Below are 21,342 nucleotides of genomic sequence, written 5' to 3'. Positions count from 1 at the left end.
AAAATTCACATTATGTAGTGTTTTACAATTTATAAAGGGCTTTCCTTTCAATATCTCCATGAGGTAAGTCATATGAATCTTATTCATATTTAACTGGTAAGGAAATTGAAGGTTAGAAAGGTGAAGCAAATTATTTGGGAATCACACAACTAGGACCTATATGTCTTACAAAACTAGATCAAGTCCAATATTTTTTTCTGGTATATGATAATGAATATTGTCTAAACTATAGAACGTTATGTATGTATGCATTATCTTTTGTCTGAAAGCTTCTTTTAGTTCATCTCACTGTTATAACAATGACAGCATTAATTGCAGCTATCACTCACATTTCTCCTAGCATTTTTAATACTGTAGTTTTTTCTTCCTTCTTGATTACTTTTGCTCTCCAGATTACTTTCTCTAATTCTCTCCTTCAATACAAATTCTATTTTGTTGACGTCCTCAGTGCCTAATTGTTAGCCTATTAAATTCATGTATCTATAATAATTACAGTTTGTTTCCCATTTAGCATATTATCTTTCCCTGGTAAGAAGTTTCTGCCCCTGTATTCATTTCATTCTGGTACCTACTCTAGTTCTACTCTTTCCTTAGCTCTCTGCCTTTTTTCCCTTTCTATTCAGTTATACCTCATATTTCTATCATCTTCTCAAATATCCCTAATTAAATTGTACCAACTTAACCTTACTGATTTTCTTAAGGCCTGGATCTTATCTCTATCAAGATAGTCACCTTTATCAAGTTACCTTTAAAAGTTATTAGTTACCTTTATCAAGGTAGTCACCCCAATTCTTTTCTCATAGGATTATAATATTTAGTAAAGTTTATGTTTAGTAATAAAGTTTAATAAAGATATCCCAAACACTTCATTTTGGAAATGAGAGCATAATCACTGATGGAAAGAACTATAAAGACAAAATAGATGTAAGACATCTGATCAAAATCCAGTCCCTAAAAGGCTACCTTAAAGTAAAATATATATTCACCTTTTGCTGATTTTGATACCCTGAGAAACCAGTGACCTCAGTTCCTTAAAATCATTCTTTCTTCTTCGTCATCTTTATCTTCCTTCTTGTTCTTGTTCTTCCTGTTCTTCTTGTTCTCTCCAAAAGAGGTCAAGAAGAGTCATACATGACAGAACAACTGAATAATAAAAGCACTTATTAAATGCTTATTGATTTGAATTGCCTTTTAAATGTGTGAGTTTCATAAGTTAACCTCTTTGAGCCTCAATTCCCTCATCTATAAAAGAGATGATAATGCTTGTAGTTCCCTATGTTACAAAGTGCTTCTCCATTTCAAATGAATTAAAAAGCTATGCAAATTTTTAAATACCACATAAATGTGAATTTTGTTACCTACGTTTAGCACTATATCAATAAATTACCAAAAGGATATCTAATTAATCATCCAACATAAGAGAAAGGCAAAAGGGCTAAGTCAGTTGAAAACTGGATGGGGAATTAGGAAGATTTTGATTTAAGATCTCTCTCATATATACTATTTGTGTGACCCTAGGTAAATCACTTAACCTCTTAATGCTATAGTTAACTCTATGAAACTAGAAATTTAAGAGTAGGATCAATCTATTTTGGTAGAAGTTTTCTCCTTCAAAATTCTCTCCAATAAAAGCATAGAACCAGTCCAAAACCAAAACTAAAATGACAAAATTCACTTGTATTACTAGTAGGTTAAGAATGTCAAGTGATATAATTTGGTCTCGAAGTGAATAGCCAGCAGTAATTATCAAAATTATTTTATAGTGGATTAAAAAATAGAAAAGTAAATCAGTGAGAAAAACCAAAGAAGACCTAGAAACAAGTGTGAATGGCATTTTAGTGATCATTAAATTCAGTGAAAAATGTAAACACAATGACTTATAACTATATAAGTAAAGACAACATTAAGAAGAAACAAAATTCAGCTTAAAAGCCATGGGCAGTGATGTTATCATATGATGAAAGGGAAATCATATATCCTCTCTTTTTCTTAACAGTTGGCAAATTATAAAACTAGAAAGCTCAAAGCTTGAAATGGCTATATTCTTATAAGAAACTCTTATATGAACAGAACTTGAGTTTTTGTTAGGAATTATCTATTGAGTTAAAACAAAAATATATTAGCAAAACCTTTTAAAAGAAAAAGTTCTAAGTCCCATCCAATAAGCTTATTTGCTTTATTTAAGTAATTATCTTAGAAATCACAACATCTCTGAGGCTCAATTTTCTCATTTATAAAAAGGAAATAGTAACATTTCCATTATTTTTTCTCACAAGATTGTCTTTGAGGAAACTAATTTTTAAACTAAAGCATTATATAGATATGAACTGCTAATATTATTTCTATTGTAAGCTACTCATCAAATTCCTCCCTTAAGGAAAGGAACTTAATGGAAAACAAATGGGTTGAATTAGATAACCTTTAAGTTTCCTTCCAGCTATGATCTTATGAACTCAGTCTTCCAGAGGAGAATACATCCCATGTCAAAATCCATTAAATAAAGTTTCAGAAAAAGCTTCTAAGTCTTTCTAACCCAAAAGTCATTCAAAATCAAATTTTAGCCATTGTGATTTCTAATAATTTTCTTACCAGGAAAATTTCTTAGAAGAGTCTATGTAGTGAGTTACATACTAAAGTGAAAACTATTTTTTTCTATTTCAGGAAGACACCCTAGCATTCATTTATAATTCTAAATTAATTTATCATGTGAGTAGAACATAAATATTTTAATACTTTATAATCCTCATAAATAACTTTGATCCAAACATTATTATTATGGGTTTATAAGTATTTTATTTTTCCAATTACATCTAAAAACAATTAAAAAATTCATTTTACAAAATTTATAGTTACAAATTTTCTCCCTCCCATTTTTCTAAAACAGTAAGCAATATGATATAGTTTATATATGTACAGTCATGTAAAACATATTCCTATATTAATTATAGTTGTGAAAGAAGAAAAGAAGTATAAGGGGAAAAAACATGAAAAAAATAAAGTGAAAATAATATGCTTCAATTTGCATTCAGAGTCCGTTCTTTCTCTGGATATGGATAGCATTTCCCCTCATGAATCCTTTCTAATAGCTACACATTCTTATATTTCTGAGAAGAACTAAGTCATTCACGTTGACTGCTGTTACTGTAAACACTTATTATTCAAGGGCCACATTACAGGAATGCCTTATAAAAAGATAATTCAAAAAATGAAATTTGCTCCCAATTGCCCAGTTATGTTGCAAATCCATGTTATATTTAGGTGGATGCATTATTTTGAAGAATGTGGATTCTGACTAACTTGAATTCTATCCTATGTCCATTTTGCCATGTATTAATATATATTGTTAATATTATCTAAAATGGAGGAGTTAGATCATGGTCTAAATGCAAACACAAATAAACACATTTTCCCAATTTCTCTCAATTTCAGTGCCTTCCCTCTGTTATATCCAGTATATCCTATCTGTATCTTGTTTGTTCATAGTTATTTACATATTGTCTCCTATATTAGACAGTTAGCTCCTTGAAAGCAAAGACCTTTATGCAGTCAGCACACTTAGTAGCTAGGAAATCTGTATTTCTAGCCCTGGTATGGGATCTGTGGCAAATCACTAAACCACTCAATTTCTCTCACTCTCCCTTTTAACAAAAATATTTATTTAGCATCACAATCAGACTGTTGCATTACTCACCAGCATAAATACAAAAAAAAAAAAAGCTACATTAAAATCATTTGTTGGAATTCTTGACATGTTCCACAGAACAGAAATCAAAATAATCTGTTGTACAACTTGACAAATAGAGTCCTAATGGGGAGTTTTACACACACACACACACACACACACACACACAAGTATTGCCTACAATAAGACTTCTTCTAGCATCTAGAACCTGTCAGTTCTGTATTTGTGTGAATTCACAAATTTATTTTAAACTGTACCTGGGTCTGACTCTCCTTTTCTATTAAGTTTTGTTTCCTAATAGTAATATCTTGGCCATTACTATAACCACTCATTCTACTGGATCCACCATAGTCACTTTGATTATGTGACTTGGCAAAATAATATTGGATCATCAGAAGGATCAGAGTTCATACTTCCAAAGTGTCTCTTCTTCATGATACCAAAGTCCGAAGAATGACTGTGGCACTTAATTGTGATGCAGTGAATGGAGAAGTGGACATGGAGATAGAAAGATGAGTTCAAACATGACCTCAGACACTAACTGTGTGACCCTAGACAAGTCATTTAATCTCTCTTTGACTCAGTCGTCTTTGTAAAATGGAGATAACAGAAGGTTCTTCCTGGTGTTGTAAATATAAAACAATATTTGCAAAGTGTTTTACAAACCTTAACATGCTACATAAATGCTGCTAATAACATATGGTAACAAATAGCAATAGAAGCAGTGGTGGTTAGTAGTAATAGTAACAGTAGTAGTAGTAGTAATAGTAGCAGTAGTAGCAGTAGTAATAGTAGCAGTAATAGCAGTAGTAATAGTAGCAGTAGCAGTAGTATAGCTTTTTTTTATAATTCTTCTTTTTTAATTCAAGCTTTTCATTTTCAAAACATATGCAAAAATAATTTTTCAAAATTGACCCTTGCAAAACCTTGTGTTTAAAATTTCCTCCCCTTCTCCTACCTCCTCCCTTAGATGGCAAATAATCCAATATATGTTAAACATAGTAAAATATGTTAAATCCAATATATGTATACATATTTATACAATTATCTTGCTGCACAAGAAAAAAGATTAAAAAGGAAAAAATAAGAAAGAAAACAAAATATAAGCAAGCAACAACAAAAAGAGTGAAAATGTTATATTGTGATCCACAGTCCCCACTGTCTTCTCTCTCTAGATGTTGATGGCTCTCTTCATCACAAGATCATTGGAATTGGCCTCAATCATGTCATTGCTGAAAAGAGCCATATCCATCACAATTGATCATTGTGTCTTCTTTTTTAAAATTATATCTTTTTTATTGACATAACATATGCATGGGTAATTTTTTATAACATTGTCCCTTGCACTTACTTCTGTTCCGACTTTTCCCTTCCCTCCCTCCACCCCCTCCCCTAGATGGCAGGCAGTCTTATACATGTTAGACATGTTAAAGTATATCCTAGATAAAATATATGTGTGCAGAACCAAACAGTTCTCTTATTGCACAGGAAGAATTGGATTCAGAAGGTAAAAATAACCTGGAAAGAAAAACAAAAATGCAAGTAGTCCACATTCATTTTCCAGTGTTCCTTCTCTTGGTGTAGCTGATTCTGTCCATCATTGATCAACTGGAATTGAACTGGATCCTCTCATTGCCAAAAATATCCACTTCCATCAAAATACATCTTCATACAGTATTGTTAAGTGTATAATGATCTCCTGGTTCTGCTCATTTCACTTAGTATCAGTTCATATAAGTCTTTCCAAGTCTCTCTATATTCATCCTGCTGGTCATTTCTTACAGAACAATAATATTCCATAACATTCATATACCACAATTTACCTAACCATTCTCCAATTTATGGGCATCCAATCATTTTCTAGTTTCTAGCCACTACGAAAAGGGCTGCCACAAACATTTTGGCACATACAGGTCCCTTTCCCTTCTTTAATATTTCTTTGGGATGTAAGCCCAATAGTAACACTGCTGGATCAAAGGGTATGCACAGTTTGATAACTTTTTGAGCATAATTCCAGATTGCTCTCCAGAATGCTTGGATTTGTTCACAACTCTACCAGCAATGCATCAGTGTACTAGTTTCCCCACATCCCCTCCAACATTCATCATTATCTTTTCCCGTCACCTTAGCCAATCTGACAGGTATGTAGTGGTATCTCAAGTTGTCTTAATTTGCATTTTTCTTATCAATAGTGATTTGGAACACACTTTCATATGAGTAAAAATAGTTTCAATTTCATCATCTGAAAATTGTCTGCTTATATCCTTTGACCGTTTATCAATTGGAGAATGGCTTGATTTCTTTTAATTAGAGTCAATTCTCTATATATTTTGGAAATGAGGCCTTTATCAGAACCCTTAACTGTAACAATGTTTTCCCAGTTTATTGCTTCCCTTCTAATCTTGTTTGTATTAGTTTTGTTTGTACAAAAGCTTTTTAATTTGATATAATCAAATTTTTTTTTATTTTGTGATCAATAATGATCTCTAGTTCTTCTTTGGTCACAAATTCCTTCCTCTTCCACAAGTTTGAGAGGTAAACTATCCTGTGTTTTTCTAATTTATTTGTAATCTAATTCTTTATGGCTAAATCATGGACCTATTTTGTGCTTATCTTGGTGTACAATGTTAAATGTGGATCCATGCCAAGTTCCTGCCATACTAATTTCCAGTTTTCGCAGCAGTTTTTGCCAAATAGTGAATTCTTATCCCAAAAGTTGGGATCTTTGGGTTTGTCAAACACTAAATTGCTATCGTTATTGATTTTTTTGTCCTGTGAACTTAACCTATTCCACTGATCAACTATAATATAGTTTTAGATCAGGAACAGTTAGGCTGTCTTCATTTGATTTATTTTCATTAGTTCCCTTGAAATTCTTGACCTTTTGTTCTTCCAGATGAATTTTGTTATTTTTTCTAGGTCATTAAAATATTTTCTTGGGAGTCTGATTGGTATAGCACTAAATAAATAGATTAGTTTAGGTAGTATTGTCATCTTTATTATATTCACTTGGCCTGTCCAAAAGCACTTAATATTTTTGCAATTATTTAAATATGACTTTATTTGTGTGGAAAGTGTTTTGTAATTTTACTCACATAATTTCTGACTTTCCTTTGGTAGAGAGATTCCCAAATATTTTATGCTATCGACAATTATTTTGAATTGAATTTCTCTTTGTATCTCTTGCTGTTGGATTTTGTTGGTGATGCATAAGAATGCTGAGGATTTCTGTGGATTTATTTTGTATCCTGCAACTTTGCTAAAGTTGTGAATTATTTCTAATAGCTTTTTAGTAGAATCTCTGGGGTTCTCTAAGTTCCATCATATCATCTGCAAAGTGTGATAATTTGGTTTCCTCATTACCTACTTTAATTCCTTTCATCTCTTTCTCAACTCTTACTGTTGAAGCTAGCGTTTCTAATACAATATTGAATAATAATGGTGATAGTGAGCAAGCTTGTCTCAATCCTGATCTTATTGGGAATAGTTCCAGTTTATCCCCATTACATATGATGCTTACTGGTGGTTTTAAATAGATGCTCCTGACTACTTTAAGGAAAAGTCCATTTATTCCTATGCTCTCAAGTATTTTTATTAAGAATTAATGTGGATTTTACCAAATGCTTTTTCTGCCTCTTTTGAGATGATCATTTGGTTTTTGTTAATTTGGTTATTGATATAGTCAATTATGATAATAATTTTCCTAATATTGAACCAGTCCTGTATTCCTGATATAAATCCTACTTGGTCATGCTGTATTATCCTGGTCATGATTTTCTGTAATCTTTTTGCTAATATTTTATTTAAGATTTTTGCATCAATATTCATTAGGGAGATTGGTCTATAATTTTCTTTCTCAGTTTTCAACCTACCTGGTTTAGGTATCAGTACCATATCTGTGTTATAAAAGGAGTTTGGTAGGACTCCTTCAATCCTTATTTTTTCAAATAGTTTATATAGTATTGGAGTTAACTGTTCTTTAAATGTTTGATAGAATTCACATGTAAATCCATCTGGTCCTGGGGATTTTTTCTTAAGGAGTTGATTAATAGCTTTTTCTATTTCTTTTTCTAAAAATGGGACTCTAACCAGTTTACTTCTTCCTCTGTTAATCTAGGCAAGCTGTATTTTTAAGGTATTCTTCTATTTCATTTAAGTTATCAAATTTATTGGCATAAAGTTGGGCAAAGTAACTCCTAATTATTGCTCTAATTTCCTCTTCATTAGTGGTGAGTTCTCCCTTTTCATTTTTAAGACTAACAATTTGCTTTTCCTCTTTCCTTTTTTTAATCAATCAGATTTACTAAGGGGTTATCTATTTTGTTGCTTTTTCATAAAACCAACTCTTAGTTTTATTAATTAATTCAATAGTTTTTTTACTTTCAATTTTATTCTCTCTCCTTTTATTTTTAGAATTTCAAGTTTAGTATTTGACTGGGAGTTTTTAATTTGTTCCTTTTCTAGCTTTTTTAGTTGCAAGCCCAGTTCATTGATCTTTTCTTTCTCTGTTTTATGCAAGTGGGCCTCTAGAAATATAAAAATTCCCCTTATTACCACTTGACTGCATTTCACACATTTTTGTATGATGTCTCATTATTATCATTTTCCTGGGTGAAGTTATTTATTATGTCTATGGTTTCCTGTTTCACCCAATCATTCTTTAGTATGAGATTATTTAGTTTCCAATTATTTTTGGTCTATTTTCCCCTGGCTTTTTATTGAATATAATTTTCATTGCATTGTGATCTGAAAAGGATGCATTTACTATTTCTGCCTTTCTGCATTTGAATTTGAGGTTTTATGTCCTAATATATGGTCAATTTTTGTATAGGTTCCATGAACTGTTGAGAAGAAAGTGTACTCCTTTTTGTCTCCATTTAGTTTTCTCCAAAGATTTATCATACCTAACTTTTCTAGTATTCTATTTACCTCTTTGACTTCTTTCTTATTTATTTTGTGTTTTAATTTATCTAATTCTGAGAGTGCAAGGTTGAACTCTTCCACTATTATAGTTTTGCTGTCTATTTCTTCTTGCAGCTCTCTTAATTTCTCTTTTAAGAATTTAGATGCTACACCACTTGATGCATATATGTTTAATATTGATATTGCTTCATTATCTATGCTACCCTTTAGCAAGATATAATGCTCTTCTTTATCTCTTTTAATTAGATCAATTTTTGCTTTTGCTTGATCTGAGATCAGGATGGCTACTTCTGCTTTTTTGACTCTACCTGAAACATAGCAGATTCTGCTCCAGCCTTTTACCTTTACTCTGTATGTATTGCCCTGCTTCAAATATGTTTCCTGTAAATAACATATTGTAGGATTCTGGCTTTTAATCCAATCTGCTATCCATTTCCGCTTCATGGGGAAGTTTATTCCATTCACATTTATGGTTAAAATTACTAATTCTGTATTACTTGCTATCTTGTTAACCCTTGCTTATATTTTTCTTCTTCCCTTCCCAGTTACCCCCATCTCCACTATTAAACTTGTGAGTACTACTTGCCTCTCACAGCTCTCCCTTTTTAAGATTCCTGCTTAGAGGGAACCTTAGAGTTCCTCCCCCTTTCTTACCCCCTTTCCTCACAATTTCTGTACTCCCTGCTGCTTAGCTTACTCCTTCCCCTTTCACTTTTTCCCTCCCACTTTTCAATGATGTGGGAGAAGTTTGTCTGTAAATTGAATATGTCTAATATTTTTCTCTTTAAGCCAATTCTGATGAGAGTAAGATATATCCTATGTTCACCCCCTTTCCTTCTTTCCCTCAGATATAATACTTTTCCTTTGCCTCTTCATGAGATATAATACCCCCACTTTACCCTTTTTCTGGTACAATTTCTTTTCCATCTCTAATTTCTAGAACAAATTATACATGTTTTGTTTATGTATATTTATAACAGAAATATAGTTCCCAAGAATTCTTTTTACCTTGTAATGTTTTTCTTGAGTTCTATATTTGGAGAACACACTTTTTTAGTTCTGGTTTTTTCACCTATTTCATTGAATGTCCATCTTCTTCCCTGGGAAAAATGCTTATTTTGGCTGAGTAAGTTATTTTTGCCTACATACCAAGTTCCTTAGCCTTTCAGAATATCAGATTCCAGGCCCTTTGATCCTTTAATGTGGACGCTGCTAGATCCTGAGTAATACTTATTATGGCTCCTCTATATTTGAATTGTTTATTTCTAGCTGCTTGTAGTATTTTTTTCCCTTGCTCTGAGAGTTCTGGAATTTAGTCACAATATTTCTTGGAGTTTTGATTTTAGGGTCCCTTTCAGTAGGTGATTGATGAATTCTTTCAATGTCTATTTTACCCTCTGTTTCTATAACATCTTGGCGGTTCTCTTTGATAATTTCTTGGAAGATAGTGTCTAGTCTCTTTTTTTCATCATATTTTCCAGGAAGTCTTATAATTCTCAGATTATCTCTCCTAGATCTATTTTCCAGGTCTGTTGTTTTCCCACAAAGATATTTGACATTTTTTGTTTCAATTTTTTTGGTTTTGCTTGACTGATTCTTGGTGTCTCCTCAAGTCATTCAATTCCATTTGTTCAATTCTGATTTTTAATGAATTATTTTCTTCATTTCCTTTTTTATTTCTTTTTGTAATTGTCTAGTTGAGTTTTTAAGTGAGTTGTTTTGTTCTATGGAATTTTTTCCCCCATTTTGCCAATTTTATTTTTTAGAGAGCTATTTTCTTTTTCCAATTCACTAATTCTGTTTTTCAGGGATTTGATTTCTTTATCAACTCTATTTTTAAATGAGTAGGATGACTTATCCAGACTCTCTTGCCAAGTTTCCCTTTTCTTTCCCCATTTTGTTTCTAGCTCTTTTATAAGAGCCTTTTAAATTTCTTTTATGAGAGTCTTGTGTGTTGGGGACCAGATCATATTCCCCCTTTGGGGATTCATCTGGAGACAGTCTGTTTTTAGCCTCCTCAGTGTTTAAAGTCTGCTCTCTATCCTTGTAGAAGTTCTCTATAGTTAGACCCTGTTTTATTTTTCTCCTCATTTTGTCAAAGAAGAATCAAAGAAAGCAAACTTACAAAAAATAACAAAAAACAAAAAAAAACAAATGTAGTCTGCTTTTTTTGGGGGGGAGGGGAAGGGCTGGATGGTATTACCGAGCTTCCTCTACAGACTGCAGGGGGCATCAGTGAAGCACTAGCAGGACAGCAATGGCTACGCTGCGCCTGCGTTCTGAGACTGAGAGCATGCTGAGTCATTCCAAGTGGGTGTGGGCAGATCCTGAAAGACCTTAGTGTTTAGGGTTATGGTCTTTACCCCCTGTGTTTCTAGCTTCTCTGCTAATCTACTGGCTTGCTGCCAGGGCAAAGTAGCCACACTGTGGTAAAATTCTCTCCACAGAAATGGCTGAGATCACACCCCACCCCCTTCAGGTCAGCTCAGTGTGGGCTGCCTTCTGTACTCTCACTGTCTGCTGTGCTGCCACTGCCTGCCTTCAGTCTGCACCTAATCTAAATGTCCTTGTTTTTTCTGGGGAATTTCTAGAATACCTTCTGTTGGTGATGTATTTGTGGGTTTTTTCAGTCAAGCACTAATTCTGAGGCCTTGTTATGAAAAAAAAAAAGTATTCTGAGGGCAACAAGGAGTTTAGATAGATGTGTGTGTCCTCTCCACCATCTTGGCCAAAAGAATATTATAGCTTCTACAAAGATGTTTCCATCATTGCTAAGTCCATCAAATCTATTTTGCATTTTTACCACATATTTCACCAGTATGTTTGCCAGTATGGCCATTAACTTCCATCAGGGCCAAGATTATCATTTTCAACAAAGCCAGTTCTACAACTATGATCAAAGTTCCCAGAACCATTTCAAATTTCTTGATTAGAAGAACTACAAGCCATTTCATTAGACAAAACTTTTCTCATTTCACATTTGTTGTCATTCATAGTATGGTATTTTTGAATGACAATCTTAACCACACACTTATGGTCATAGATAATCACAAAAGTGGAACAACTAGGTGATGTAGGGGATAGAGCACCTTCCCTGGAGTTAGGAGGACTAGCATTCAAATCTGGCCTCAGATACTACCTGTGTAATCCTAGGCAAATCATTCACCGTTTTTTCTAAAAAAAGAAAAGAAAATCACAAAAGTATAGCCCCCTTTCTTGTCACTGCCTAAACCAGTCATGATTTCAATCACTTCCACCTTTTCATACTGTTCAAAATACTGACCTAAGTGCTGCTCCTCAGTGCACCTACAAAATTATTTTTCTATGGTTAAATGGACTCCTTGGCTTTGAAAATCCTCACAGGAAAGGACTTGATTTAGTTTAACATTTACCAATAGCCTTATGAAATCTTATATTCTTGTCTACATCTAACTCTTCCACATTCACACAGAGAATAATACCAAATCCTCTAGAATACTTGATATTTACATCCCTACTTATCATACAGCCTCTGAGTGTGCCCTGTTGCTCACAATGACTACTTTGACTCTCATCTGCAATCTTAGAGCTCCAACTTCTAATGAAAAGCTTTTTGTAATTGTTCAAAGACATTGGGAGACTGACATCAAGATGAAAAGAATGTAATGGACATTTGTGATCCTTCTTCAATAGTGTTAAATAAGGAAAAGAACTGGCTAACCAAAATACCTGTGCCCCACTTTTTTACCCATTACAACAGAAACAATGATCATACCAGTCTCATAGGAATTTTATGCAGATGAAGTAAAATGAGATGACAGATATGAATTACAGATTCAAAGTCAGTAGAGATTTCAAAGATTTTAGATTACCTAAAACTAAGCCATAAATTCTATTTTAAAATAAGGTTACATGAAAAGTAAAGGCTATTCAATTCAAAACAATAAACATTTATTTGACATAAACATAAAGAGAGTAGTAGTGGACATTTGTGATCCTTCTTCAACAATATTAAGTAAAGAACTAGCTAACCAGAATATTGTGCCCTATTTTTATCATCCATTACAACAGAAACAATGATCATACCAATCTCAAGGGAATTTTATGCAGATGAAGTAAAATGAGATGACAGATATGAATTACAGATTCAAAGTCAGTAGAGATTTCAAAGATTTTAGATTACCTAAAACTAAGTCATAAATTCTATTTTAAATTAAAGTTACATGAAAAGTAAGGGATATTCAGTTCAATAAAATAAACATCTATTAAGCATCTAGTATGCAGCAGGTACTCTGCTAAACATAAAATATTATTATAGTAGATAGGTTTTTCTCATTTTTAAATTCAATTATGTTATTTGATAAATGATTGCTATTTGGAAGGTGCTATTCCAAGTATTATGAAGCAACTAAGTGGTACAGTAAATAAAGTACCAGGCCTGGAGTTAAGAAGATGTGAGTTCAAATTTAGCCTCAGAAATTTAGCTGTATGATTTTGGGCAAATTACTTAATCTCTATTTGCCTCATTTTTTCATCTCTAAACTGGGGGTGCACTGCAAAAAGAATTGGCAAACCACTCTATCATCTTTGCTAAGAAAACCCCATCAAGTATTATTCTTGAGATCCAATGGAGTCAGAAATAACTGAATAATTAAACAACAATGACAACAATTCCAATTAAGGATGGAAAAAAAATTCACACACAGCTTCTGCTCTAAAAAAAACTTGCATTCTATTAGGAGAGTTCTGACATGTACATGATTAAGTGTGAAACATGATAAACCATGATAAGGGGAAACAAAAGGGGAAACAAAACATATAAGATGTTATATGAATAGGAATATCTGAAAAAAGTTTTCAAAACCACTCTAAGATATTAAGTGAGCAAAGATAGTAAAAGGTTAAAAAAAATCAGTGTTTGAGAAGCTGTGGAAAATCATACATAACTAGTGATGCTGTGATTCAATCTGACCATTTTGAAAATCAATGCATAATTTATTAATAAGAAACAATGTTGTTCATGTCCTTTAATGCATTAATTCCACTACTGGGTTTATTCCTAGAAGAAAGTTATAAATGGAAAAAAGAGATCTGACTGCTCAAAAAGATTCAGAACAACGCTATTTGAAATGGCAACAAAAATGAAAACAAACTCTGTACCCAAAGATTAAAGATGAAAATGAGTTTTTAATATATAAAAAATTCTACAAAGAAATTTTTAGAGCTTACCATGTTCAAAGCACTGGAGACATAAAGGCAAAATCCTAGCAACAGCAATAACAAAAAACAAGTCTGTGCCATTGTAGAGCTCACATTTTACTAAAGGGATACAACAACATAATAATCAAACATATGGTAATTTGAGCAGGGAACTAACTCTTGGAATTAAAATCATGATCTTATAATGGAATGATGTTAGGAGAAATATGAAGAATTCAAATAAATATGGAAAGATCTTTGTGAAGTGGGTGAAATGAAGGATGCAAAGAACAGATATACTGACAATAACTATGTATATAATGTCAATAAGATACAAGAAAAGTCAAGTTCCAGACCAGAGCTATCACTAATACTACTTTGTTAAAAATTAAATAAATAGCACAAAAAATTAGCAGAAGTGTAGGGTTGAATATATTACAATGAGACAAAAAGCTCTTTTGTATTGTTTTCCTAGCTTTGTGAAAGTGTCTTACAAATAAATAAATAAATTTAAAGAAGGATTACAGTCATTACTTTCAGCTGTGATAATTAGAGAACTTTTCATGGAGTATGAGTGGAACTTTGAAGGAAAATTATTTTAATAATATCCAATAATAATATCCATGTACTTATAGAGTTTACAAAAATATCTCTTATCTCATTTGATCCTCAAAATACCAAAGTTAAAATCCAAACTCAAATACTAGCTGTCTGATGCTGGCTATGCACCAGCTCACTTTATCTCTGCTTTGCTTTAGTTTTCTCAACTGTAAAATGAGGATAAAAGTTGCATCTATTTCTTAATGTTGTAAGGATCAAATGACAAAATAATTATAAACTATTCAATATATTGTCTGACATATAGTAAGTACTCTAGATATGTTAACTTATTTATTTGTTTGTTTGTTTATTTATAGGCCCTATTAACCTCATATCTTAGTCAGGGAGACAAAAATCTAGAGGTTAAATGACCTATGCACAGTTATACAGCTTGAAAGTATTGGAGCAAGATTTAACTCAAGTATTTTCCTAATCATAATCTAAGTGTTATTTTCATTCCACTATATATGCTGCTTCTCAACAGGCATGGTATTAGAGGAAATTCAATCCTGGAGTGAGAGATAATGTACACAAAGGCATAGAAGTTAGACAATGCAGGACCAGAGTGGAGGAACTTCTCTTGCTTTAGCTTGGATGTAGTGGAGTATGTCAAAGAAAGCTATAAGAAAAATTGGAGATAGATTATTCCAAGTTTTAAATGTTGGACCAAGAAGAATACATTTTATCTTGTAAATAATATGAAGCCTTTCTAAACAGGGGCGGGACATAGTCAGAGCTATACTTTAGAGGCAGCTGAGTATATGAAGCATAGGAGATAACTCAAGGACTATCCATTTGCTATCTTTCATTCTTACTATATAAGCAGCATATTGCCAGCACTCTTACATCTCTTGGATGATATATTCTTTTCTCTACTTTTCTAATTCTCCATTATGCCTCATTAGCATACTCATTATGTTCCAAAGAATATTGTGAGAGCTATTTGTCAAATATCTTAACTGAAACAGGCATTATAGACCTTCTGATAAGGCATGTCTGAAAAAATAGAAAATAGGTTAGATTTCATCAAGGAATGTTATTGATATGATCAATTATACTTACAGTGTTCCTAATATGGAACTAGTACTATATTCCTATTAAAAATCCTACCTGATCATATTGAATGATCTTTGTGATATATTACTGTAATCTCCTTCATAATATTTTATTTAAAATTCTTGTATCAATATTCATTAGGGAAATTAGTTTATAATTTTCCTTCTGATTTTGCTCTCACCAATTTCAATAACAAATTATAATTGTATAATAGAAAGGAATTTGGTAGGATTCTCTTACCTATTTTTTCTCATTTTACATATAAATATTTTTCATTTTACCTTTTAATTTTTTAAACCTCCTTCCCTCCCCCCCATTTTATATTGATTGTTCTTTAATGTTTGGTAGCAGTCACTTGCAAATTATCTGATCCTGAGAATTTTTTGTCAGGGAATTCATTTATGGCTGTTTCATTTCTTTTGCTAAGGTAGAACTATTTAAATGTACTCTTTTCTCCTCTATTAATCCATCCATTTCACTTATATTGTCAGTTTTATTGGCATGTAACTGGGTAAAATAATTTCTAATAATAGTTTTAATTTCATCTTCGTTGGTAACTTATTCACCTTTTATATTTCTGATTCTGGTAATTTGGTTGTCATTTTAATCAAATTAACCAATGGTTTAGCTATTTTAGCTACTAGTTTTATTTATTAGTTCAATAGTTTTTTCTCAATTTTATTCATCTCTTTTTATCTCCTTTTGATCTCTAATTTAATTTAATTTAATTAATTTGTTCTTTTTCTAGCTTTCTTGGTTGTATGCCCAATTTCTGTTTTATTGATGTGAGCATTTAGAGATATACATTTTTCTATAAGTACCACTTATAGATTTTGGTCTGTTGTCTCATTGTCATGATCTTTTATGAAATTATTGGTTGTTTTCATGATTTTTTTAACTTATTCTTTAGGATTAGATTATTTGGTTTCTAATTCACTTTTAATCTTTGTTTCCAAGGTCTTTTTATTAAATGTGATTTTCATTCCATTAAACTCTGGGAAAAGCATATTTAATATTTGTTTTTCTGCATTTGTTTATAAAGCATTTATACCATAATGCATGGTCATTCCCTTTATGAAGGAGCCATGTACAGCAAAGAAAAAAGGTATATTCCTTTTTATTTCCATTCAGTTTTCTTTAGAGATTTATCATATCTAACTTTTCTAAGATTACTTATCTCCTTAATATCTTTCTTACTTATTTTATGGGTAGACTTATTTAATTATAAGAGGGAAAAGTTGAGGTCTCCTACTAGTATAGTTTTACTATTTCCTCTTATAAATCATTTAACTTTTCCTTTAAGAATTTGGATGATTTGACATTCAGTGCATATGTGTTTATTCATTTTGATATAACTTCATTGTTTATGATATTTTAGTGAAATAAATTTAGTGAAATAAGTTTCTCCACTTATCTCTTTTAATTAGTCTATTTTTGTTTTTGCTTTGTTGGAGATCATAACTGTTAATCTGTTTCTTCTTTTTATTTCAGTTGAAGCAAAATACTCTCTGCTTCAGCTCTATTTTTAGCTCTATGTGTGTCTTTTTGTTTCAATGGTATCTTTTAAATGATTTACTATATACTATTATATCTTGATTTCTAATCCATTCTGCTATTCATTGCCATTTTAGGGCTAAGGCCATCTCATTCATAGTTACTATGTGATTCTATCCATCCTGTTTTCTTTTGTTTATCTTTCTCTCTCCTTTTTTTTCTTTTATTCTGTTCCTTCTCAAAGATCTGTTTTGCTTTTGACTATTACTTCCCTTAATTTAACCTCTCTTTTATCATAATACCTTAGTCCCTTCCCTTCCTACTTTCATGTTGGATAAGATTGAATTCTATCCCCAGATGAGTGTGCACATACACATATACATACATAGACATACATGTGTATATATGCATACACACATACACATATCAAATGCACATCACCCACATATACATATTTCTTCCCTCTTTCAACCAGTTGAGATGAGAGGGAGGTGAAGTTCAAGTATTGCCTTCATTTCTTTCCCAATGTTTCATCTGTTCTCTTTTATTTGATTTATAAAATAATTTTTGCTTTATTTTTCTTTCTTTTCTTCTTTTAGGAATTTTCATTTGATTTGTAATCCTCACTTTTTCTTTAAGGTTTGCTTATATTTTCATATTTACCAGTTAAACATTTTCCTTCTCTTCCCTCCTTCGCAAGAATTTTTGAATTAGAGCCATCAAAATAAAAAAATGAACCAATTTGAATTTATGCTTTTGTGACTGAAAAGAAAACACAGACATTAGAAATGTGTCAAAAATGCCTATAAAACAATGCAAGTGGATATGTTGCCTCCTGAACAGTCAAGAATGACCTGATCATGTATAAAAATCTTTCAGTAGAATAATTGCCCTTGTATGATGAAAGCCCTATTTTATGGCTATGAATTTTCTCAAGAATCCATTTGAGTGGTCAGTTCTTCCAGAGTACGTGGACTACCCAGAACACTCATGTAATCCCTTTTTATAATGTCCAAAGCCTAAAAATAATTTTTGTATCTTCTTCCTCTTTTTTTCTTCTCTTCCTCCCTTGACCTGCACCACTTTCTAAGTATCATCTCAGTTCACAACATTTTCAGTAAGAGCAATCCAAAATCAATGTCATAGTATGGACACAATTCCATGAATCCACTTAAGGATATGTACTTTTTTCATTACTCAAACTTTGTGAGGCTATTTATATAATAACATCTGAGAAAGAAGAGCCAACTTTCAAATGTACTGAAAATGCTATGCCTCTAACTTCTGTGAAGGGGTAAGAAATAATTGCAGTTACAGAGGGAAAGGATCTCAACAAAACAAAAACTACCAGGAAAACAGGAAATAAATCTGGCAACAATTAGATTTAGTCTAAATGTGATTTGGACATCATATACCATGATGAGCTCCAAATGAATACTTAGAAAGCATGGCATAACAAACAAATTAGAGAAGCAAAATAGGAATTCCTTTCAACCTGTGAACAATTCATAACCAAAAATAGAATGAAAATATTTACTAAATATGAAAGGGACAGTTTTGATTATGCAAAATTTAAAAGATTTTGCCCATTCAAAATCAATATTGAACCAGCATAAGATCAAAATGGGTTCGTGACCTAGGCATAAGAATGAGATTGTAAATAAATTAGAAAAACATAGGATAGTTTACTTCTCAAACTTGTGGAAGAGGAAGGAATTTATGACCAAAGAAGAACTAGAGATCATTATTGATCCCAAAATAGAAAATTTTGATTATATCAAATTGAAAATTTTTTATAGAAACAAAACTAATGTAGACAAGATTAAGAGGGAAGCAATAAACTGGGAAAACATTTTTACAGTCAAAGATTCTGATAAAGGCCCAAATATATAGAGAGAATTGATGCTAATTTATAAGAAATCAAGTCATTCTCCAATTAATAAATGATGAAAGGACATGAACAGACAATTTTCAGATGAAGAAATTGAAACTATTTCTAGCCATATGAAAAGATGCTCCAAATCACTATGAGTCAGAGAAATACAAATTAAGACAACTGTGAGATACCACTACATACTCCTCAGATTGGCTAGAATGACAGGGAAAGATAATGTGGAATGTTGGATTGGGTATGGAAAAACTGGGACACTGATATATCGTTAGTGGAATTGTGAATACATCCAGCCATTCTGGAGAGCGATTTGAAACTATGCTTAAAAAGTTATCAAACCATGCATACCCTTTGATCCAGCAATGTTTCTACTGGGCTTATATCCCAAAGAGATTTTAAAGAAGGGAAAGGAACCTGTATGTGGAAGAATGTTTGTGGCAGCCTTCTTTGTAGTGGCCAGAAACTAGAAGTTGAGTGGATACCTATCAATTGGAGAATGGCTGAATAAACTGTGGTATATGAATTTTATGGAATATTATTGTTCTGTAAGAAATGACCAACAAGATGATTTCAGAAAGGCCTGGAGAGACTTGCACGAACAGATGCTGAGTGAAATGAGCAGGATCAGAAGATCATTATATACTTCAACAATAATACTATATGATGATCGATTCTGATGGACAATGGCCCTCTTCAACAATGAGATGAATTGTTGGAACCCTAGTGTCAACTCAATTTGAAACAAGGTAAAACTCAAGGGAGATGTCAGAATCCTGGTGTTAACTCAATGGAATTGATACAGTGCTTATTGGTTCACAACTTAGAGTGGATCCTTACAAGGTGATAAGTTGCTAATACTGATAGACAACAATGCTTGTGTTCATACCTTTAGAGAGTTCTTATAAGCAAGATGTATTTAAGTACTCATTGGAGTTCACATGTTTGGGAGATTTCAAAGTTTAGTATGAGATATCAGAATTCACACCTCCCTTGAAGCTCTCAGCACCAGAGAGCACTCTGGGAGAAACCCATAATCCCTCTCTCTCAGAAGAGATCCTATATAAAAAACAGACAGAGGCTCTCTCAGGGAGTTGAGCTGAAAACAGTGAGAGAAGAGTTCAGCTGAATTAGATTAAAGAAGGGAACGTTGGTCAGTTCAGCAGAAGTCCATTCTCGGGGGTGCAACCAGATTCACTTCATCTCACACAACTGTGGTGGCTGGGCTCCTGTACTTCCCCCACTGAGACCAAAGCTGGTCTGAAAGGCTCTCCAGAAAGCTGCCCAGCCCCAGGTAAGGAGGTGCTGGCTGGAGGCTGAAGAAAGCAGAGACAGAAGCAAGGGACAAAGCTGCAAGAGCTCTTAGAACGAAGCAGAAAGATAGGTCTCTAAAAAAAACTAACCGGGCTAACACCCACAATGAACCAAATCAATTCCAATGGAGCAGTAATGAATTGAACCAGTTACACCCAGCGAAAGAACTCTGGGAAATGAGTATGAACCACTACATAAAATTCCCAATCCCTCTATTTTTTGTCTGCCTGCATTTTTTATTTCCTTCACAGGTTAATTATACACTATTTCAAAGTCCGATTCGTTTTGTGCAGCAAAATAACTGTATGGACATGCATATGTATATTGTATTTAACTTATACTTTAAAATATTTAACAAGTATTGGTCAATCTGCCATCGGATGGAGGAGGTGGGGGGAAGGAGGGGAAAAATTGTACAAAGGGTTGCAAAATTGTCAATGCTGAAAAATTACCCATGCATATATCTTGTAAATAAAAAGCAATGATAAAAATAAAAAATAGAATATAAAAAACCAAACAAAAAACAACAAAAAATCAATGTAGGTCAAGTTGGAAGGGAAACAGTTAAAATAATGAAAAGATCTTTACTGTAACTTTTCTAATAAAGTTCTCATTTCCAAGATATATAAGGAACTTATTCAAATTTACAAGAACAAAAGTCATTCTTCAATCACTAAAAGATTAAACAATATGAACAGATAGCTCTTAAGGGAAGGAAACTACACTAAAAATAATCATATGAAAAAAGCTTCAGAAGATGAAGAATCAGAAATAAAAATTAAAGCAAGCAGCTCTGAAATCCCCCCTAACAAACACATCAGATTGGCAAAATTGATAAAAAATAAAATGATCAATGTGGGGAAAATAGGCACATCAAAGGTCTGTTGGTGGAGCAATGAATTAGTCTGACCAATTTCTGGAAACAGGTGGGAATTTTAGATATTTGGGAGATTTCTCATTCATTAAACTATGTATCTCCTTAGACATACCAATGCTATTACCAATTTTATGGTAACCAAAATATATGAAAGAAAAAGAAATTGAAAGCATATGTACAGAAATAAGAAGTCATTTTTGGTACAGTAAATAACTAAACCTCCATCTTTATAAAATAACTATTTTCTAATCAGAGAACACCTTATCTTTAAAAGAAATCAAAATTACAAGGGACTGATTATTAATGTCAGGCCCAAGGCACTGGGGACTC

The sequence above is a fragment of the Sarcophilus harrisii genome, chromosome 1 (assembly GCF_902635505.1).
Source record: "Sarcophilus harrisii chromosome 1, mSarHar1.11, whole genome shotgun sequence".
NCBI lineage: Eukaryota > Metazoa > Chordata > Mammalia > Dasyuromorphia > Dasyuridae > Sarcophilus > Sarcophilus harrisii.
Note: the sequence above shows the minus strand (reverse complement) of the source record.